Source organism: Lissotriton vulgaris, chromosome 1_1 (genome assembly GCF_964263255.1).
Source record: "Lissotriton vulgaris chromosome 1_1, aLisVul1.2, whole genome shotgun sequence".
Classification (NCBI taxonomy): domain Eukaryota; kingdom Metazoa; phylum Chordata; class Amphibia; order Caudata; family Salamandridae; genus Lissotriton; species Lissotriton vulgaris.
The window spans coordinates 445,683,586-445,707,844 of NC_141685.1; the positions used below are offsets into that span (position 1 = coordinate 445,683,586).

Sequence of the window (24,259 nt, forward strand, 5' to 3'; positions counted from 1 at the left end):
TCCAATAGCTCGATGTTTAGCTGCTCATACAATTTCGGATCATCAATATTAGGCCCATAAATCAAACACAGAACAAATTTCTTAATTTCCAATTGAACTTGCGCAATCGCCCATCTACCCCGTACATCAGAAACAGTTTTAATAATTTCCATCGGTAAACTTTTCTGTTTAAGTATAGCAACTCCACGAATCGAAGCTCCTAAAGAGGAGCAAACAACCAAATCATAGCCCATTTGAGACAATAGTTTTCTATCTTGGTAACTAATGTGAGTTTCAGACATAAATACTAAATGAGGCTTATACATGTCCAACTCCTCTTGTACTAATTTTCTTTTCTGTTTGTTATTGAGGCCAGCAACATTCCAAACTAGAAATCTAATTTTGGACATTTCCTATAATCATACAATTGTCTGTCCTCTGCACAAAACATACTATTAATACAAACAGATCTGATTTGTAAACATCTGAACAATTCTGCCTTCCTGCAAAAAAAAAAAGTTTTCTCCCCTTTTTTTCCCCCCCAACCCAGAACTCCACCCAACCCTCCTCCCTCCCCTTCTTCTCCCTCCCACTCTCCTACCCAAACTACCCCTAACCCCGCTACTTCCCTCCCCCCTGTACCTACCCGGAAGCCTCCCTCTATCTTCTGCTGCCGCTTGAAGGGCAGCTAACCAGAGAGGATACCACAGGAACCCGAGCCCTCTCTATTTCTTTCATACAAAAAGGCTGTTGGCCCAAAAGTAAAAAAAAACCGAAAAAAGGAAAATTGCCCTAATCAGTTATAAACGGCAATAGCAACCATAACAGGTTAATCTAATGTATTTTTTTTTATCTCCGTTTCATTTGATCCCATTATTAAGTTTTTAAATCCATTTTTGAAAGAAAATGCTCCGCCTCTTTAACGTCATGAAAAAAATAACTGTGTCCAGACTTAATGACTTTGAGGCGAGCAGGTTCTTGTAGATAAGCCATTGCTCCATGCGACTTAAAAGCGTCAATCAATTTACGTAGCCCCCATCTTTTATCCATAGTAACCTTGCTAAGATCAGATTTAACAAAGAAGGTTACATTATCAATTGTCACTGGGGTGCTGGGTCTTGCTTTCATTGAGACTGCTTGTCGCAGCAAATAGTTTCCAAAGTGAATTAGGAAGGGCCGTGGATATTTGCTCTCCTTGGTTCTGGGAATAATTGGAAGTCTATGTACCCGCTGGAGCTGTGAATCCCAGTCCCAGTCTGACAAGTCCGGGAATGCCCTCTGTAGAATTTTTACCATATAAGCCCTTGCATCAGCTCCCTCAGATCCTTCAGGTATCCCAAAGAGTCTTAGGTTCTGCCTCCTTTGTCGATTTTCCAAATCCTCAACTTTGTTCTGCAGAACCCCTATTTCTTCATTATGACGATCTGATGAAGCCGTAGTAGTAGCGAGGGTTTCCTCTGTTGTAACAACTCTTTGCTGTAATTCCTCAATTTCTTTTGTTACACCTGACAATTTATTAGTAACTTCCTGGAGCGAGCTATGGATTTTAGTATTATCTTCTCGTAGTTGTCGAAAGTTTTCTTGTACCTCTTGACGGTGATCCATTAATGTTTTTAGGATTAAATCCAAAGATGTAACATTAGTATTAACAGAGGCCGATGGAGGGGAGATAGAGATAATAGGTGTTACTACTGACCCACAATGGGGGGAGGTCAGTGCAAAAGATTTATCATTCCGAGTGTCCCTGACAGTAGCAGTATTGTCATCTGTAGTGTTATCAGTAGGTAGTATATTCACAGAAGCAGATGGATGAGTTATAGGATCAATTATAGGAGGCGGCAGCAGAGATCCCAAGTCTTCATTTGCATCCGTGTTTGGTAAAGAGATACTCTCAATCGGGGTAGCTTGTGAGTTTATTGAGTTGTCTTCAAGGCTCTCCACTGCCGTAGAATTACTTCCTGATAGTTTTGATGACAGGTTTTTGATCTCTTACTCGCTACTTACCTGTTTCTATTGAAAAGTATTGTGTGCATTGTGTATATCTCTGTTTAGGAGATATCTGTATGTGTTAGTGAGTGTTCTATTATAAATACATATTTTTATAAATACACTGTGTGGTTCTTTTTCACTTAATCTATACTTATAAGATTATGTTCCGGTAAAACAAGCTGCTTTACACTCCTTCTGGACTAAGCCTGAAGGCGCTCTCCTCAACTACCACTTCGAGAGGTTTCTAAGGTTGCCTAACACCACTAAAATCACCATAATGGTTGTTTGGATTGGCGCAAGGTGCCTACTTACAAAAGTGTACACCACATACCAAGCCAGCTTCTCACAATTGTTGTTCACATACACAGAGAATACATTAATTATTATGGTATGTGGATGGTTCTTCACTTTTTTATTTCATAAGTATGGACAATCCACATTATCAAGCTACCTTGGATAGGACCACTTTTATCACTTCATTTATCTTGAGGTTTTCATCTGTTGAATATGCCTATTTGATGTTTTCCCTTTTTCTTGATGAAGCCATGCTTAGTGTGCTCAGTTACACCTTAAGTCTGTCCAGATGATGACACCTTAACATGGGGTGGGTCGAAGATCATTGACAACCATCCACTGAGAAGGATTAGTAGTTTCCATTGAGCCACATTTTGATCCTTTGTGGAATATGGACCCTGCATTTTCTTTAGGGTATTACACCTTGAAGCTCCTTTTGCTGTATTTTATATAGTTTTATTGTGATCACCTTCTTTGCATTGCCTGTACAATTGTTTGAGCACTGAGAGTTATTACCCTGAGCACCTGCATTTTTTACTCATTTCTACTTGTTGTGTTTCTGCTGCTTTTAAGTGTATTTGTTTAAAGAAATATCTTTGTCTCAATTGTAATTTGTGGTCTTATCTTCATCTTAGCAGATTTAAGCGCCTCACAATATATAGTTTAAGTATTGTACAAATCATCTTAAGTTGCTGTTTAATAATACTTATTGGGACAATGTTTTATTTGTTAATAGTTGATACCCCTGTCCTTTTGGGTCTAAAGGTCACTCCTGTGGTTTATACAGTCTAATTTTCCTATGGCATACACCCTTCTGCGCTGCTGTAAAGATGTTATCTTTACTGATGTTCTGTGTGCCAGCGCGCATGGGACATTACTTTTGAATTCTATGTTCTGTGCTGGAATGTCTGCTTTGGATTTGTCGGCAGTTGGAGGAACCTGATCAATTTGAAATGGTGTGTGCTGTGAGTTCTGTATCTGACACTGGTGCTGCTTTATCAGAAACTGATTGGAAGCGCGCTTTTTCTGATGATGAGAATTTGTGCAAGATAATAGATTTTTTGTCTCAGGGTTGGCCTAATGACAAATCGATATCTCCTGAGTTAGTTCCGTTTAGAAGGGTCTGTGATGATCTGTCTTTAGTTGATGGTATTTTACGCCGAGGTAGTCTCCTTGTTGTTCCTACTTCACTTTGCAAATCTGTGCTTTACTTGGCTCATGTGGGCCATTTAGGTATTCGTGCCATGAAGCGGAGAGTACGTGAGGATTTTTGGTGGCCTGGTGTTGATCGGGCCATCGAGCATTGTGTTAGGGATTGTGGTGCATGTGCGCTTAGTGAAAAAACTCAAGTTACTTGCCCATCTTCTGTCAATCCCATTTCTGTGAAGGAAATACCTTGGAATAAGTTAGCCTTTGATGTGGCTGGTCCATTCAATGATTTGGGCAATACTCCTAAGTATGCTTTAGTTCTGGTTGACTACATGTCAAAATGGCCTGAAGTGAAGTTTGTGGAGGGTATCAATTCTGCCACTATCATCAATTTTCTTACTGAAGTTTTTCTGGGGGAGGGTTTCCCAGAGGAATTGGTATCTGATAATGGTACCCAATTAGTTTCTGGTGAGATGGAGAGTTATTTTAAAAGCCATGGGATCAAACATGTGCTCACTTCTTTATATCATCCATGCAGCAATGGTTTGGTTGAACGCCTGAATCGTGTTATTAAAGATCAGTTGCAACTAGCCTCCATAAACGGTCTTCATTGGAGACACGTGATTTCTGACATGTTCTGGGCTATGAGGGTCACGCCTCATGTTAGCACAGGTATTTCACCTTTCACCTTGCTCAGAGGTAGAGTAGCTGGTTCCAAGCTCAATAAAGATTGGATGTTGAGAAAAGAAATTGATGTTACCAAGATTGGGAGAGTAGCTGATGTTAGGAGTGCTGTTCAGGCAAAATATGCTCAGAAAAGTGTCAGAACATCTCCAGTATGTCAGGGTGATTGGGTAAGAATTAAGAAACCTGTGTTTGTACGCAAAGGACAGGCCAAGTTCTCCCCTCCTGTACAAGTCAAAGAGGTGAAAGATCAAGTTGTTGTGCTTGACAATGGGAAAACTTGGAACAAGTCCTGCATTTCAATTGTACCCAAATCCAAGGTTGAGTTTGTTAGAAATAAATTTGGTTTGGATTCCCTTGATTCCTCCTGTGTTAGGAATCCAATTACTTCTGCAACTACCTCTACCTGCAGCTCTGGTTTTCTGCGGAGGTCATCAAGATCTAAATCTATGCCAACCAAGTATCGTGACTTTATTGTATCTTAAAATTGTTATCTTATCTGTACATTCTCCTTGGTTTTTTTTTCTCTCTTCTTTTTCTCCTTGTTCTTTCTTCTCTTTTGTTATTTTAGTTATGGATGGGGGAAGGGTTGGTTTAAGGTATTTTTGCATTTTGTTAATTTGTGTTAGGTTGTATTTTCTCCTTGGTATATTGTATTTCTTTCTTTGCTATGTAGGAAGTGGGATGTGTAAAGATGTTATCTTTACTAATGTTCTGTGTGCCAGCGCGTACGGGACATTACTTGTGTATTCTATATTCTGTGCTGGATTGTCTGCTTTGGATTTGTCGGCAGTTGCTGCCGAGAGAGCTACGCATCGACATCAATAAAGAAGAGCTCTACTCCTACCTGGTATCCTCTTCTTTTCAGCTGCATTCCACAATGTTCATCCTTCCACCCCATGCCTCTTGCAGACCTAATCAACACCCACAAGTATCCCAAAGCCACCTCCCTCGAAGATGGTATTTCATCTTCAACTTTCATGAAAGCCATCTCAGAAGAAGCAACATAACCCCTACCTATGATCATAAACGCTTCATTCACCTGAAGCATCTACCCATAAGCTCGCAAGAAGGCACAAATCCAAAATGCACCGCTTAAGGGCATTCTACAACAGCACAATGCCTCATCCAGTGACTGAATAAGGAAGACCGAATAGTTTCTAACCTGTCGGTGTAGTTTTGCAGCTTGAAGATCTTTCTGGATTCACTATGCTGCGCATTAATTAGCGGTCTAGTTTTATTTTTTGTAGCCCAGGTGGGCGCCGACGTCCCACCTTTTGGTGTACTTCCTGTGACGTCGGCAGGCTTCCTGCGGAAGCTCCCACCTTTGGGCGCCACCTTCTGATTCTTTTTTCTTGTTTTGTGTTCTGTTTGTGAATCCTTTGGCAATGTTTTCTATTTCTTCTTCAAGTAAGTGATTTTTCAGCTTTGTCCTTTAAGGTGTCTGTTTCTATATTATCCTTGTATTACCCCCTTCTTCTCCTGCCTCATCTTTCTGGCGGAGGTGGGTGGGTTCGCTAGTGAATCCAGAAAGATCTTCAAGCTGCAAAACTACACCGACAGGTAAGAAACTATTCGTTTTGCAGCGTGAATCTTTCTGGATTCACTATGCCGTGCATAGACTTTATAACGGTTTGTTATGTTTGTGGCGGCTGGGTGGAAGATGAACGTTGGTTGTTGAATATATATTGAAGTACCTTCTGTCCTACTTGTGCTTCCTTGTTCATTTGTATATCACACAGTAGTGCTTATTGAACTTGTGCACTGAAGCCCATGTTGCCGCCAGGCATATGTCTTGAATGGGTGTGTTAGCCAGAAAGGCTATTGTTGCTCCCTTCTTCCTGATAGAGTGAGCTCGTGCCCCCTCTGCCAGTTCCTGGCCTGCCTGTTTGTGGCAGAATTGTATAGTTTGTGCGATCCATTGTGCGATGGTTCCCTTTGTTACTGGTCTACCAAGGAAACTGCTTGCGAAGGACACAAAGAACTGCTTTGTTTTCCTGTGCTCCTAAGTTCTTTCTATGTAATGCATCACTGCTCTTCTAGCGTCCAGAGTGAGCAGTGCCCTCTCTGCGCTTGTGGATGGTTTCTGAAAGAAGCTTGGTATTTGTACTGTCTGGTTCATGTGGAACCTCAACACCACCTTTGGCATAAAGTGTGGGTCAGTTCTCATTGCCACCCTATCATTGTGTATTTGAATGTACGGTTCTTGTAGTGTTAGCGCTTGTAGCTCGCTTACCCTGCGCAGCGAGGTGATTGCCACCAGAAAGGCTGTCTTCATTGTCAGCATTTGTAAGGCCTTATGGATGGGTTCAAAGGGCGCTTTCATGAGCTCTGTTAGGACTAAATTAAGGTTCCATGCCGGTGGCGGCAACCTCTTAGGTGGTGTGGTCCTTTTTGTCCCTTCCCGGATCTCTTTACTATTTGTGATGTAAAGAAGCTCTTTCCTGTCTCTCCTCTTGTGTAAGCTACTATCGCTGCTAGGTGTACTCTTAGCGAGGATGAACTTAGTTTTGCTTTCAGCAGGTGCATGAGATATCTTAGCACCGTTGATTCCCTTGTCATCTTCTTGTGTGGTTTCTTCTTGCTGCACCATTGTGTGAACATCTTCCATTTTGCCACATAGCACCTTCGTGTGCTAGGTCTCCTTGCCTCTCGTAGCACCCTCAAGGTGCTCTCAGGTAACCTTAGGTGTGCAAACTCTATGTCTTCAGGAGCCATGCTGTTAGGCTGAGGCTCTCTGGCTCTGGGTGTAGTACTTCTCCGTTTTGCATTGAGAGTAAGTCTTTTATTTTCCCAAACTTGTGGGGTGGCCCCTGTGCCATTTCGATTATTTGTGAGTACCAGGTCTGTCTTGCCCACTGTGGTGCCACAAGGATCAGTGCCATGTTGCTGGTTCTGTACTTGTTCAGTACCCTGTGCATCAGCGGTATCGGGGGGAAAAGAGTAAGAAAATGTTTTCGACCGGCTTATCCATAGGGCATTCCCCTGGGATCGTTCTCCTGGTTTCCTGGATGCAAAGTATCGGCATTTTGCATTCTGGTGTGATGTAAATAGGTCTATCGTCAGAGTTCCCCACCTCCTAAATAGCCTTTGCGTTTCCTGTGCATTGAGCTCCCACTCGTGGGATGCTGAAGTCTGTCTACTGAGCCAGTCTGCTTCCACATTGTCCTTTCCTGGTAGGTGTATGGCTAGCAGGTGTATTTTGAGTGGGATGGCCCATCTCCATATTTCCTGCGCTAGGTTGGACAGTGCGACTGATTGTGTTCCTCCCTGTTAGTTGATGTAGAACATCGTTGTTGTGTTGTCTGTTTGTATCAACACTCTCTGGTTGTACAGTTGTTTCTGGAATGCCTTTAGGGTGAGGAACACGGTCTTCAGTTCCAGGTAGTTGATGTGTCTGACCGCATCTGCTGGAGTCCACAGACCCCTCACTTTGAGTTTGTTCATGAGTGCTTCACATCCCATCTGGGATGTGTTTGTGGTGATGGTCACCGTTGGGGTTGGTGGTGTTCAAGGCTTCCCTTTTGTTATGTTCTCCCTGTTCCACCACGTAATCTCCTCCTGCACTGCGTGCATTACAACCACTAGATCTTCCCAACTTCCTGTAGTTTGTGACCATTGTTGTTGCAGCCATTCCTAGAGTGGTCTCATGTGGAGTCGTATATTGGGGACCAGGTGTATGCAGGACGCCATCATCCCCATGATCTTGCTCGCTGTCCTCACTGTCAGAGCTCGCCCCTTCTGGTAGTGGCGTGTCTCCTTCAGCAGGGCCAGTGTTCTCTTGTCACTGGGGAACTCCTTGCGCTGTATGGTGTTGATCTGTGCCCGCAGGAAGATCTTCACTTGCTCTGGTTCCATTGAGGACTTCCCCCAGTGTATGGAGAATCCCAGGTCTGTCAGTGTCTCTGTGTCCCACTGTGCGTGTTACTTGAACGTCCTGTGCGAACTTGCTCTTCTTAGCCAGTCGCCGAGGTAAGGGTATACATGAATCCCTTCCCTGTGCAGGTATGCTGCCATGGCTGCGAGACATTTGGTGAACACCCCTGGTGTGCACTTTAGTCTGAAGGCTAGGGCTGTGAACTGGTAGTGTTCTTTGTTGATGGTAATCCTTAGTAGATATTTGTGCTGCCTGTTCATGGGAATGTGCAGGTAGGCATATTTGAGGTCTATGGTGGACATGAAGTCTCTGTCCCTTATCTGAGGAATGACCTCTTGTAGGGATGTCATTTTGAACTTTTGTGTCTTGATGTATTTGTTTCGGAACCTTAGATCCAGGATGGATCTTAGTGTTTCGTCCACTTTTGGAACTAGGAAATAGTTTGAGTACACTCCCTTGTTCCTTTCTCTGACTGGAACTGATTCAATGGCCTCCTTTTGGAGGAGTTCTTGTGATTCCACTAGGAGTAGCGCTAGTTCTTTTCCTGAATGCGCCTTCCTTTTCGGTTTTCTGTTTGGTGGTTTCTTTTCCAGTTCTATGCAGTATCCGAACTGTATGATATTGAGTATCCATTTGTCTGTAGTTATCTTCTTCCACTCCTGGAAGAAGTGTCTTAGCCTGCCTCCTACTGGTGTTACATGTTCATCGATATTTGGTCGGTGTAACCCCCTCTTGTTGGCCTTGTTGTGCTCGACCCTCGGAGGGGTCGTGTGGGTGGGCACGCTTTGCGTGACGGAGTCACTTTGAGGTGGGTTGTTGGACCCCTCTTCTTGTTTGCCCTCGTCCATTCGCCCTCCCGCAAAAGGACTGGCCCGAGGCTGGTACTGCCAGGTTTGCTTTTGCTGTCCCTGCTGTGATTGATTGTTGCCCTGGTGTGCCTGCTGGAATGTCTGGTGTGACGTTCCCGGCTGGTTTCCTCCCCTTCCGTTTGGTCTCTGTGTCGGGGTACCCCTTCTCATCCCTCTGAATTGTAAGGCCCCCATGGACCTTGCAGTTTCATTTTGTTTCTTTAGTTGGGTGAGTTTCTCATCCACTGGTGCCCCGAACAGTGTTTCTCCATTGAAAGGGGTGCTCAGAATGTTGTTCTGCACTTCTGGCTTGAAGCCTGAGATCCTAAGCCAGGCCTGCCTTCTTTCTGTGATTCCTATCATCATAAGTCTGCTGGATGTGTTAGCCCCATCCAAGACCCTTTTTGAGGCAAGCATTTGCTATATTTTTTCCTTCCTCCACCAGGTGTGATGCCCTTTGCTGGTATTCCTCGAGGAGGTGCTTGAGCAGTTGCCCCATCTTGTCCCAATGCTGGTACTGGTGTCTGTTCAGTACGGAATTGGAGTTCGCCATGCGCCAGTGTACCGCTGCATTTCTCTCTCTTTTTCTCCCAGTTACGTCCATTCTCCTACTTTCTTTGTCTGGTGGTGGGCCTGATGTTGTTGGGACGTTTGCCCTCTTCCTGGCTGTTGTCGCAATAATGGAGTCCGCTGTGACGGATCCCTGGATGTAGGGAGGATCCTGAGAGGAGTGTTTGTATTTTTTTCTCAGTCCTAGGTGTGACAGACCTGCAGGTCGCTGGATCTTTGAACGCCTCCTTCCCTTGGTTCATGACACTTGGAAGCATGGGAGGAACTGACTCTTTGTTTGAGTGGGGAGCAGGGTCTCCAAGAGGAAACATGCCTTTGGTTTTTCCTCCTCCAATTTGACTCCATAAGCCGCTGCCGCGTTCTTAATGACCATGTTATAGGCCCCAATGTCATCTGGTGGCGAAAGCCTCGAAGGATAAGTCTCCATGGGCTCTTCCGGGTTTTCGGAGTTGAGGTGCGGCCATTCCAGGTCCTGTGCCATCGAGGATGCCGAGCCGAAACTCGTTTGCTGGTCATCGTCGCCTTCTTCCTCATGGTATAGGCCCTCTTCCTCTAGGTGTTCCTGGGGCTCAGGAGTTTTCGACGGCCCTTCGACGTCAAACTCCTCTTCCTCTTCTATTTCGACGATCATCGGCGGCGGTTTCGACGGATTCATGAACCTTTTCATTTTCTTGTCAAACTCTCTCTTTCTTTGCAGGATGTTCTCCATTTCAGCCTCGAGCCTTCTCTTTTTCCTCTCCATCTCGGCGTCAAGCGTTTCGGACAATCTCTTCGACTTAGTCGTCGACGTTGAAGCGACCTTCGGATCCTTCTCCTTCGAAGTCGAGCGGTCCTTTTTGGAGACGTGCTTTGACGACCTTGGCTTTTCGCCGGTCTTCGCCGCCTGGGAGTCCTTTTCAAAGTATCCGCTGATCTGAATGTCCTTGGATGCAGCTGCGGCCGTCGAGGTTTTCGGCGCCAGTGCTCCCTTCGAGGACTTAGACTCCATTTTTCGAGAGTCCTGCTCGGGCTTTCGAGAGTCTATCAGGTGTTTAGGGGTCGACGTCTCTCCTACCTCTTTAGATGCCTTCTTATCGGTCTCTACGACCGTGTAGTCATCTGGTCCCTCTGCGATGTTATCCTCTTCGTCGCTGGAGAGGCCCAGGTCCCGAAGCGACGGAGGTTGGCCTTTGCCTTGCATGGTATAGTTGGCTCTCCTCTTTCTCTCTCAAACCCTGAGTGTCTTCGGGGTGAAGGCGGAGCAGGCATTGCAATCCTTGCTCTCGTGGTCGACCGGTAAGCAGAGGTTGCAGACCGGGTGCTGGTCCTTCTGCGCGTATTTGTGGTGGCAGTTACGGCAGCATTTAAATGGTGTTTTGTCCATTCCTGCACTCAGGGGGCCACCTGTGTGCGTATTCTCTGTTGGACGTCGAAGTTCTTCAAGTTCTCCTCCTTCTTCGGCGTCCCGGCTTGATGATCTTATTCCTCGGTATCTTCTCCAATATTTTCTGTGAAAATTTCGTCTTTTTCCTCTTCTTTCCTCCAAAAACTCTGGAGCCTCTCGGTGATGATCCAGACCCAACGGCGGAAAAAAAAATCTGGAGATTGCGCCCAAAGGTGTGAGCAGCTACAGGAAGCGTGCAGACATCACAGGAAGTACACCAAAAGGTGGGACGTCGACACCCACCTGGGCTACAAAGAAAGAAAGAAAAGACTACGATTTCGGACCCAACCCCTAGACAGCGGAATCATTCACAGCATAGTGAATCCAGAAAGATTCACGCTGCAAAACACATCACCCTCACCCTAATGAAACACCACTGGCTCACTCACCTTGCCAGACTGCACCATCTTTGAAAACAGTTGTATCATCTACATGATGACTGGCACCCCCAACTATCAGGCTGACAAGCACACTGCATTAGAGCTAGCAGGTGTCCTCAGACCAGTGATAAAGTGCAAAAAGAAAGAAACAAGGCAACACGCCGTGCTCTTCTATAGACCCTGGGGCTGTAACAACAACGCCATATCTATCACACCCACCACAACCATGCTCCAATTTAGGGAATATTTTTAGACACACCTCTTTCTAGTAGATGACCAAGTAATTTTCCAGTTCTGAACACAGCCATCCCTCCAACCATTGACTGAATATTTGTCTTTGACTTTGTACAGCACCCTGCTGCTTTTAGTTTAAGTTCATGCAATACATAAATACATCATTACATACATACGTACGGACAGACAGTAGGACTGGCATTAGATTAGCGTCCATAAGCGCTACTGGCCTTGTGGTTTCCCAGGCCAATTGCTTAACTTGAAATTACCTCCTCAGTTTGCTGGAGGCTGTTCATTAGGGTTATTCTTTCCTATAATTTTGACCAGAGCAAATAAAAACAACCCCTATTTCCCCTCTTTAGTGAATTTATTTGGGCCCTGAAACTTTCATTGTATGCAAGCTATGACATGTTTTTCCCAGAGATATTTGAAGTTTTATTGCAGACAAAATCGATTTTAGGCAGGTCCTAGCATGAAAATTCAGTAGTTGAACCAACATGTTAATTAAGGCTCCAATGTCCTGAGGAACAAGAATGAATGGTGGCCCATTATAGCTGTGTCCCCTGTCCCTCTGCACCCTTAGTTTTACTGCTGGCGGCTCCCTACCCAGTAAAATTGAGTCTCTTGTTTCTGGATCCAGTATTTTTGGCCCAGAAATACTTGAACATTCATAGTTGCATGGGGATATTGCTCCTGACAATTCTTAAAGGGGGCCTAGGATAGCCCAGTGGTGAGACGTCTGGGATCCTGGGATGGCACATCGCTAATGGGTACTTTGTATGGAGAAAACTATTGAAGTCAACAATTGTGTGTTAATACAGAAAAGTTGTGCAATATTCACATCTTAAAAAAAAACATCTCACACCAGTCCTCTTGAGCAGCCTAAATATGGAATATGCTACTTACCAGTATGCATCTGTTCTTGGCATAGAGGGCTGCAGAGTGGTACATTATGAATAGATCGCCATCTGGTGTTGGGCTCGGATGATTGCACTTTGTTTTTCTCTTGGAGAGTCTTTTGTATCTTGGTGACTCCTCCCTTGGTTGGTAGTGCGCATGGGCATCGGCTCCATCCTTAGATTGTTTTGCCATAGTAGGGTTAGATGGAGTAGTATGATAGAATACAGATAAGAATGCCCATGTAAGTGTATCTAAATAAGATAATGTTGGAACAGACACAGGTTTCCGGGGAGGCTGGGAGGGCATGTACCACTCTGCAGCCCTCTATGCCAAGAACAGATGCATACTGGTAAGTAGCATATTCCGTTCGAGGCATATGGGCTGCAGATGGTACATTATGAATAGACTATACAGCAGTTCTCTCCCTAGCGGTGGTCGCCCGTGTCTGTTGCAACTGTCTGAAATAAAGTTTTTAGTACCGCTTGTCCCACTCTAGCTTGTTGTGTTGTGTGCACATCTACACAATAGTGTTTTGTGAATGTGTGCGGTGTAACCCAGGTAGCTGCTTTGCATATGTCATCTAGTGGAATGTTTCCCAAAAATGCCATAGATGCTCCTAGTTTACGTGTAGAGTGAGCTCTAGGAGGAACAGTTAATGTTCTCTTTGCTTTTAAGTAGCATATCTGAATGCATTTTACAATCCATCTGGCAATGCCCGCTTTAGAGATGGGATTGCCTTTATGTGTCGGAGAAAACGCAACAAATAGCTGTTTTGTCTTTCTGAAAGTTTGTGTTCTTTCTATATAGTACAATATTGCCCTTCTAACATCCAGTGTATGTAGGGCTCTTTCTGCTACTGTTTGTGGTTTTGGAAAGAAAACCGGTAATTCCACTGACTGATTGATGTGGAATGCTGAAATTACCTTTGGTAAGAATTTTGGGTTTGTTCTAAGAACCACTTTATTTTGGTGTAACTGCATGAATGGTTCTTGAATCGTAAAAGCCTGCAACTCACTCACTCTTCTAAGTGACGTGATAGCTACGAGGAAGGCCACCTTCCATGTGAGGAACTGTATTTCACACCTATGCATGGGTTCAAAGGGTGGCCCCATTAGTCTGGTAAGTACTATGTTGAGATTCCAGACTGGGGAAGGTGGTCGTCTTGGTGGAATGACTCTTTCGAGTCCTTCCATGAAAGCTTTAATTGCTGGTACTTTAAACAGGGAAAGATGTTGCCTGTTTTGTAGGTACGCCGCTATGGCTGCGAGATGAACTCTGATAGAGGTATATGCTAAGTTACATTGCTGCAAGTGTAGTAAATAGCAAATGATTTGTTTAGTGGATGCGTCCAGAGGGTTGATGTGCTTACTGTTACAGTGTATAGCAAACCTCTTCCATTTTGCTGCATAGCATGCTCTGGTGGTAGGACGTCTTGCTTGTTTAATGATCTCCATACATTCTGGTGGTAAATCTAAATATCCAAACTCTATGACCTCAGGAGCCAGATCGCTAGGTTCAGTTGTTTGGGATCTGGGTGCATTATTTCTCCATGGTTCTGTGTAAGATGCATGGGTAATAATCTTAGTTTTTGATGTGGCACCTGTGAGAGTTGTAGTAGCGTGGTGTACCACGGCTGTCTTGCCCACGTGGGTGCCACTAGTATCATTGTCATTGAGTGTTGCTGCAGTTTCCGAACCAGTAACGGAATTAGTGGGAGAGGAGGGAAAGCGTAAGCAAATTTGTTGGACCAATTTATCCATAGTGCATTGCCCTGGGACTGTTGGTGTGGGTACCTGGATGCGAAGTTTTTGCATTTTGCGTTCTGATGATTGGCAAACAGATCTATCTCTGGTTGCCCCCATCTCTGGAAGAATGGCTGCAGTATTTGGTCGTGCAGCTCCCATTCGTGTACTTGTTCTGACTGTCTGCTTAGGATGTCTGCTATCTGATTTTGAACTCCTGGTAGGTGTTCTGCTAACAGATAGATCTTTTGAGGAATGGCCCATCTCCAAATGTCCTGTGCTAGTTTGGATAGTTGGAGAGAGTGTGTCCCCCCCTGTTTTTGAATATAATACATTGCAGTCATGTTGTCTGTTCTGATCAGGACTGCCTTGCTTGTTATTTGCATTTGGAAAGCCTTTAGTGCTAGAAATACTGCTAATAGTTCCAGGTAGTTGATGTGCAGTTTCTTTTGCTGCACACTCCACTTCCCCTGCACTGTGTATTTGTCCATATGCGCTCCCCATCCAGAGAGCGATGCGTCCGCTGTTATTATCACTTGTGGAATTGGCTCTAGGAACGACCGTCCCTTGGAAATGTTTTCTGTGTTCCACCACTTCAGAGAGCGATACGTCCGGTCGTTTACCAACACCAGATCTGTAATCTGACCTTGAGCCTGATTCCACTGTGTCGCTAGACACTCCTGTAGTGGACGCATTTGTAGCCTGGCATGTGGTATTAGCAGTATGCAGGAGGACATCATGCCTAACAGCTGCATAAACACTCGTGCTGGTAGTGAGTGTTGTGGTTGAAATCTTTGTATTAACCCGACCATTGTCTGTATCCTGATTGGGTTGGGGTATGCTATTGCCCTTTCTGTGTCTATCGTAGCCCCCAGGTATTGTTGAATCTGGTTTGGTTGCAGGTGTGACTTTTTGTAGTTCACTGTAAACCCTAGGTGGTGCAGCAATTGAATTGTCTTCTGTGTGTTGTGAAGGCATTCTTCTTGTGACTTGGCCTTTATTAGCCAATCGTCCAAGTAGGGGAAGACATGTATTTGTTGTCTTCTTAGGTGTGCTACCACCACAGCTAGGCATTTTGTGAAAACTATTGGTGCTGTTGTGACACCGAACGGAAGGACTTTGAACTGATAGTGTTGTCCTTCTACTACAAACCTTAGGTATTTTCTGTGGGCTTTGTGAATTGGGCTATGAAAGTAAGCGTCTTTTAGATCCAGTGTAGAAAGAAAGTCCCCTTTCTTCAGTAAAGGGAGTACTTGTTGGAGCGTGACCATGTGGAAATGCTCTGAATTTATGTAAGCATTGAGAGGTCTGAGGTCCAATATTGGTCTTAGGGACCCGTCTTTTTGGGGGATTAGGAAGTATAGAGAGTATACTCCTGTCCCTTGTTGATTTTTTGGGACCTTCTCTATTGCATGCTTTTGTAGAAGTTCTAGTACTTCTTCTTTTAACAATGTCAGATGATCCTGACTCATTGGACGCTGTTTGGGGGGGATGTTTGGTGGGGTAGCTGTGAGTTCCAGGCAATAACCATGTTGGATAATCTGTCTCACCCACTTGTCTGATGTGATGTTTTCCCAGACAGGTAGGAACTGTGATAGACGTCCCCCGACCGGTGTTATGTGGTCTGGGGGGAGTTCTATGAAGTCACTGTTTTGGGGTTGAGGCGTTGCGGTTGTTATTATTTCCGTGGCCTCTACCTTTGTTGTTGTTACCCCTGTAATTTCCTCTTGAATTACCTCTGGGTGATGTAGGTGTGAAAGAGGTGGATTGCTGATGTGTTCCTGTATTTTTTGAGCCCCCTCTATAGGTGGATCTACGAAAGGAACCTCTTTGTGTTGGCTGTTGCAATGCTCCCATTGACTTCGCCGTTTCAGTATCTTTTTTCATTTTTTCTAAGGTCTCATCTGTGTTTGAACCAAAAAGTGTCTTTTGATCAAATGGTTGGTTCAGTAAGGACGTTTGTACTTCCTGTTTGAATCCTGAGATTCTAAGCCATGCATGTCTCCTTAACATGACACTGGTGTTGATGGATCTTGCTGCAGTGTCTGCTGCGTCTAGGGCGCACTTAATGGAAGTATTAGTTATTATTTTACCTTCCTGTATTAACTGATCTGCCTTTTTCTGATGTTCTTTGGGGAGATGTGTGATGAGTTTTTCTAATTCATCATAATGTGCCCTGTCATACCGTGCAAGTAGTGCCTGTGTATTGGCTATACGCCAGCTATTTGCCACTTGTGATGCTACTCTCTTGCCTGATGCATCTATTAATTTTGACTCTTTATCAGATGGAGGAGCCTCTCCTGTAGATAATGAGTTTGCTCTTTTACGAGCGTTTGAGACTACAAGCGAGTCCAGAGGTACATGCCCTTTGATAAATATTGGATCCTTTGGAGCCGCCTTATATTTTTTAGCAATTCTTGGGTTTAACACCCTAGCCCTCACTGGGTCTTTGAATATTTCTTCTGTGTGACTGAGAAGACCCTTCAACATAGGAAGAGTACCTGATGTTCTTTGTGCATAAGGTAGCGTCTCTAACAGGAAATCCTCTATTTGAGGTTCTGTATGTATATCTACTTTATGATATTTTGCTGCCCTATTAATGAGCTGTACAAACCCTGTGTTATCATCAGGTGGTGAAGGCTTAGAGGGATATAACTCTGGGTCGTTGTCCTCATCTGACCCTACGTCATAATTTTCCCATGGGTCATCCTCATCTGGGATGGTTTCATCATCCCCTTGAAGTTCTCCCTCCCCTGGATCACTGTCTACATCCGACTGAGGTGTAACTGGTCTTGGTGTGGAAGGTGTAGGAATATTTGGCATAGTGTGAGGAATAGGAGAAGAGGGTGTGACTTTAGGTTGAGGAGAAGCAGGAGGAGTTGTATTTATCCTCAGTGTTATCTTTTTTGCAGGAAGAGATTTATCTTCTGTCTGTTCATTCTTTCTCTTCTTCGTCACTACTTTGCCAGTTTGCGGATCGATAAACAAGATCTTTTGTTTGGGATCTGTCTGTTGCTCCTGAATCGGTACCGAATGTCCTGGTTCCGAAAGGTGCTTATGTTTTTGATCGTCAGTGTTCGGTGTTTTCGGCACCGAGTGTCTACTCGATTCCGATTTCCTAGGTATCGAGTGAGTCTTGGACGACGAATCATGTTTCTGTTTCGACATGGAATGTTTCGATACCGAGACTTCCCTTGTATGGAGCTTCGGTGTCGAAGTCGATGTCGACCTTTTCTCGGATCCGACATGGTGGGAGGCCGAGTGTTTCGGTTTCAGTTTTGGTTTCGTTGCCGGGCCCGAGGGCGGGGCGTCGGAAACTTTTTTCTGCGGTTTGACCGGGCTCGAAGGCGGGGTCGTTACCGCACGGGGTCGGTTTTTCGGTAAGGGGACGTCGTCACTCACGGTTTGTTGCACGCCGAGTTCTTCAACATCTGACTGGTCCCCTTCCGACCCCGACTGATCCTCTTCTTCCTCCATTTGCTCGTCTCCGAACAGCTCCGGGATCGCCTCCGACTGCATTCTGGAAACCTCGTGTCTTCTAGCTCGACGATTTCTAATCGTTAGCTTGGAGGAGAATGCTGCGCAGGCTTCGCAGTCCCTGGATTCGTGTTCAGGCGATAGACAGAGGTTGCACACCTCGTGTAGGTCCTTGTGTGGGAACTTAGCACCACACGTTGGACATTTTTTGAATGGAGTCCTTTCCATGGACCCCGGGCTTGACTGCGTCGAGAAAGGCCTCCTGTTCGTCGACGTAGATCAAAGTTTTTTCTCTTCGATTTTAAATTCGCAAAGCGTCGGAATGGAAATGAAACGCGTTCGATAACAATACCGTCGAATTGGAAAGGGAATACGCGCCGATAAATCACTTTTCTCTGAAGTTGATCTGGAGCGTCTCGATCCTCATCCGAACCCGATGGCGGAAAAAAACAATCTAAGGATGGAGCCGATGCCCATGCGCACTACCAACCAAGGGAGGGGTCACCAAGACACAAAAGACTCTCCAAGAGAAAAACAAAGTGCAATCATCCGAGCCCAACACCAGATGGCGATCTATTCATAATGTACCATCTGCAGCCCATATGCCTCGAACATTATAATATTATCATATTCTCTTATCTGCTCTGAAGTGTTCATGACCTCTCCGTACCCAATAACAGGGAGTCATTTTCAGAGTATGCGTACACCTCAGAAACAGAGCAGCCTTGCCCTACTCATGAGATAAACGAGGTCAGTAACAAGGTATGTGAATAGGTATAGTAGAACCTACCACAACTTGGACTTTCATTTTAGATGTGTGTGAAAGAATTCACCCACAAGGAATATCTCCAACATTTGTCTAGTATGGCAGAAAATGTTTGGATCAAAAAAACGTGGCATCAAGAACCATTGGCGCATAATTTAAAAAGATGATTCAATACCTCCAACCAATACTTCTCTCCAATAATCTGGGTTAGGGATGACACTGAGCTAGGGCTTAAATTGTAAAAGAATAAGGGGCGTTGCCCAAAGTATTGCTCATAGCCCAGGTCTGTTCTAATGAAATGGCGGGGGTGCTGAACCCCAATCCTACGTAGTCTTAATTCCTTCTCCAGCCTCTTTCATATATCTCTAGGCATTACCTGCCCCTATCGCTCATTCTTTCAGATTCTTTTTTATTCTTACTTTCTTTCTTTGTCACTGTTTTCCGTATTTCTTTAAGTTTTTCCTTCCCCTTTTGTGTTTTTCTCTACCTTGCTCTGGGTCAAAGTCTGATGAGGACATATAAGTGCCATATAAAATCCACTGGCTCAAATTAAGCACAACACCCATCTTTCTTAGAATGCCCAGTGTCTTCTTCATGACTGCTATGGGCGATGATAAGTATGTCTGAGATCAGCCATTGGGAACCATCACATAATGTATAGAGAGGATTATCCTTAAATTTTCATAACAACATTTATTGCAGCAAGAGTCTCACAACTTATATTTTTGATAAAGGGGTTCTCTAAAGAAGCTGTATCTGATTGGGGGACAATTTCTTATCAATATACATACAGGTACCGTTGAATGACTGTGCAAAATAATGTGTGCCCTGTGCTCACTGTGCCATACCATTGAAGTTATGCCTCACTGACAAGACCAAAAAAGGTCCAAACCAGTCTGGCCTTGCTTGAGGTTCCATCTGGAAGAGACCTGGCCTGGTATACGGGCTGGACTGTTCCTCCTGGAGCAGGACCAAGGCTGATTTGCGTAAGGTGGGCCTCTGTCTAGATGGCACTGTGGGTGAAAAATGATTGCCTGGAATGTAATCCCAGTGATTGCCCTTCCCTGAGATTAATTCAAGTATTCCTTCCATCACCTTGTTGTTTTTGCAGTAGGAGTCTAACGTGTGATGGGTATGCCCAGACGTGGGGCAGTGCGCACTATGTCATAGGACTCAAGCTAAACCTCAGTGATGAGATCGAATTAGTTTGAAACCAATCTGAGGTTGCTTGTGTTCTCTCTGAAGAGTACCTGGCCTGGAAATGCAGGTGGGACAGTTCCTATTAGAATAGGACTAAGGCTGATTTGCATAAGGTGGATCCGTTCTAGAATGGCACAGTAGGTGAAAAATGATAATCTGGAATGCAGTACTAAGTGATTGACAATGACGAAGATATGTTCAAGTATTTCTTCCATCACCTTGTTGTTTTAGTTGAATGAGTGTAGTACACCTTATTTAAACAAAATCCATTTAGAGACAAGTGTTCTCATGTAATTCTTTAATTTATTAGAAAAACAAGGGGAAGTGAGAAGCTAAATTGGGGCAACCCTCAACCTTCATAAACGTTGTAATCAATGCACAAAAGAGGGTAATTCTCAAACTGATGAACTCCTACAATATATATATAAAAGCGGAAAGAGATCTGCACCCAGGTGAATCGGTGCAACCCTTGCATCATATGGCTATATTAGTAGGATCCTCACCCACTCGTACCACCAATGGTATGCTTCATCATCGGATCCTCACCCACTGCAACTAATGTGAGTGGGTGGGCTAAACGCGGTTTGGTTGACATCTTTCCGCTTGTTGCAAGTGCCACTCAGGGTTAGCAGGCTTTCTTCTGGACGGATCACTGAAATAATATAGACTGCCAAAATATCGACCTGCAAAAATATCGTTGCCAAAATATCGACAGACAAAATATCGACTTTCTATCTACAAACAGGTAAGGACAAAAATATCGAGTACAAAATATCGTTAACAATAATATAGATGTAAAAAATATCGACTTTATTAAAAACAGTGTTAAATTAAATTAATATTAAATTTTATTGACTAAAATATACTTAAAAATACTTAAATTAAATTATAATAATTAAATAATAAATGAAAATAATAAAAAAAATTTACAATCTTATTTGTTGACCCTGAACCCTAAAATATACCCCTTTACCCCAAAACCCAAAACTGACCCTGAACCCTAAAAATACCCCTTTACCCAAAAACTAAAAACTGACCCTGAACCCTAAAAATGCCCCTTTACCCAAAAACTGAAAACTGACCCTTAACCCTAAAAATGCCCCTTTACCCAAAAACTGAAAACTGACCCTGAACCCTAAAAATGCCCCTTTACCCAAAAACTGAAAACTGACCTTGAACCCTAAAAATGCCCCTTTACCCAAAAAACTGAAAACTGACCCTGAACCCTAAAAATGCCCCTTTACCCAAAAACTGAAAACTGACCCTGAACCCTAAAAATGCCCCTTTACCCAAAAACTGAAAACTGACCCTGAACCCTAAAAATGCCCCGTTACCCAAGAACTGAAAACTGACCCTGAACCCTAAAAATGCCCCTTTACCCAAAAACTGAAAACTGACCCTGAACCCTAAAAATGCCCCTTTACCCAAAAACTGAAAACTGACCCTGAACCCTAAAAATGCCCCTTTACCCAAAAACTAAAAACTGACCCTGAACCCTAAAAATACTCCTTTACCCAAAATGTATCAATATTATTTAATTACCAATTAATTATTAATTAACAATAACAATAAAGTAAATATATTAGCACATTAGCTGTAATTATTTTAATAATTAATATTATTTTTTCCCAATTAATTACTTAACAATAACACAAAATTATATATATTAAAATGTACTCTAATTAATGTAATTAACTAATTACAATTAATCAATTACCAATTAATTACTAATTCAAAATATGTACAAATTTATATTAATTAATTAACTAATTATTAATTAACAATTAATTATTAATTATAAATATTTACAAACATATATTAATTAATTAATTATTATTAAATTACTTCCCACCCTATTCCCCTATAAACCCACAACCCGCTACAGAATTACATAACGCAATTATTAAAAAAACAAATTCCATTTAATAAAATATTTTATAACATTAATACACACTTTTCACACATATTATTACATAAAAATACACTATAAAATATTATATATTATTAAAAATTCGATATTTTTGCTATCTATATTTTAAACAGTCGATATTACTTCACTTACCTGAAAAACGATATTTTTGTAGTCGATATTATGTCCAGTCGATATTTTGTCCAGTCTATATTTAAAACTCGATATTATGTCCAGTCGATATTTTGGAGTCGATATTTTGTCTGTTCACCCTTCTGGACCGATTAAACCATAGATTTTCTGTAGATTGTGTTCAATACCGACTCCTAATGCTGGTTTACACAGTACGCTAAACATGAAGCAAACAGACCATATAGGACCTTTTCCCTCTAATGGTGTATGACTCCTAAAAATTGAAAGGATTATTTATGAGCCCCTGCATCTCTTTTGCGCTGCCGTTGAGTCACTTATTGTGACGCAGCGGCGGCGTAAAAAATGTGCGTTGTTGCGCCCTATTTACAAAGTGACGCATCTAATCAGATGAGTCGCTTTGAAAGCCCTGCGCTACATTATACCTGCGTCAGGTACATTATATGCAGGGTGGGCGTTCCCCTACAAAAGCCTCGTAGAAGTGGAGCAGTGAAATCTGTGAGAATATCGTAATGCCTGCCTCACAGCAAGGAGAAGAATGAAGCAGGCTCTTTCACATGGGGCTTGCCACATGTGAAAGGACACATTGCTAGAGTTGCGTCTGTTTTCAGACACTCCCCAGCAATGTGACTCTTTTACGCTGACAGATACGTCAGTAATACTGACATATCTGTCATTTCTTGAGACATGATGCGTCATATAGTAAATATGACTCATCCATCATGTCACAGTGAAAACTGTCACATCGCTGTTTTCACGTAGCAATGTGACAGTTTTCATAAATGAGGCTCTGAGTCTCCATGAGGTTTGTGGGGGTGTGACGATCCCTGCTGTCACACTTACACCAAGGGACATCGTCCTCCCTTGCACCTATTCAGCTCCCTGCACTCCTCGGAATCGCTGGAAGAGTGCGGGAGCTGAATAGGTGCAAGGCTGAAACATGTCAACCTTACTGAGCTATAGATTTTAGGGATCATTGCACACATAGAACGTCACAATGTTTTAATCCCAGCTAAAGGATCTTATAATAAACTAGAATTAAGCTCCTGCAGGCTTTTTTGGCTTGCACTTAGGTTTTAGTAAGAGCTCCGCTTATACCCTGCATTGAGCCCATCCACCCACACTAGGTGCTGTGGGTGAGGATCCGATGCTGAAGCATGCAGCTGGTGGTACTAGTAGGTGAGGCTCCAACTAATATATCCATGTGATGCAAGGGTCACACCGATTCACCTGGGTGAAGATCCCTTTCCACTTTGATCTATATTGAGACCAGTTAATTTGCCCTATTATAATGTTAGGAGTTCATCAGTTGGGAGACTTTCCCTACTTTGTGTACTGCTTCTTAAATTTAGCAGTAAATAAAAACATTATCAGACCCATAACAGATTCTCTAAGGAGAACATGGCATGATATTCCTTATCTCCGTTTAGCATGCAAGAAAGGATAGGGCTTTAGCGTCTTTGAATCAGGCTTCAGGAGAAGGATGGAGGAGTCCAAGGCAAGTCATCAAATCAAAAGTTTGTATTCCAAGAACGATATCAAGAGTGATCAAATCCCAGACAAAGAAGCCAGTTTATTGCCTCTGCTGAAGTGCTGCATGTGTGAGGTAAAAAATATAGCGGATACGTCTAAGTGAAGTAAATTTCCTAAAATACATCAAATTAACCATGCAATTCTATGGTATATTGCAACTGAACTGGCTGATACCTCGTTACAATTGTGCTGACATCGTGATGGCCCACACCATAACTGTAGAGGAAGATGAAGTGTATGAGCCACTCTCAAACCTACTACGAGGAAATGAGATGAACAGCTTAATGGATGGAATTAAATATTATCTCCCACCCGGACAGCTGTCAACATGGCTTTTAGCAAATGGAATATTGCCATTATCATTGCAGTTATATCACTCGTTGCTGCCTATAATATGACAGTTAGCTCATTTTCAGAAGACATAAATATGCATGTTCACTTGGGTGACAAGATTATTGTTTAGTGGGCACTCAATTTGAGGTAATTTTGTTATGACAGTCTACAGATATGCCACAGCTGTATTTCTGAGTGATTTGGACACACAATACAGTGGATTACACCCACAATAATGAGACTGTACCTTGCGAAGTTCAGTTGCTATTAAATGTATTGCGGTTATTCTAAGAGTTAACATCCATTTTCAAGAGCTATTTTTAGCAATGCAATATTGTATTTCATTTTCTGGGAACTCACTGTTTACATACATTTTTCAAATGCTGTTCTTTATGTTGCAATTGTGGTATTCCAGTTTAAAAACATCCAAGTTGTGCAGATTAAGGGCCAGATGTTCAAAGGCTTTTTTGTGATTTCAAAATCTCTGATGTGGTAAAACACAGGGTTTGCAACCCCAAAAACTTTTACATAAGCACAAAATCCTTTTGCAATTCAGAGACGTTTTCCCAAATTGCAAAATGGGTTTAGAATTCATTACTAAATTGAAATTTGGGAGTAGCGTTACAGGGGCATCACTTCCATATTTCAATTTAGCAAGCAATGTATTAGTGGTTTGCACATGCAATTTCTGTCACAAACCATTAATCAGTTACAGTGTGGTTCAGGGGCACCACTATGTTTTCAGTTAGTTACCCTTGAAATGTATATATTTTATATAATTTACCTTGGATGGTGAATTAGCAGACGGTGAAGTGCAGGTGT

At 43.1% G+C, this 24,259-nt stretch overlaps 1 protein-coding gene across 2 annotated transcripts in view; it reads right to left on the minus strand.

Moving 5' to 3' along the window:
• The window catches only part of KANK4 (KN motif and ankyrin repeat domains 4), a 286,564-nt gene that overhangs the window by 153,288 nt on the left and 109,017 nt on the right, over positions 1–24,259 (minus strand). The window lies entirely within an intron of this gene.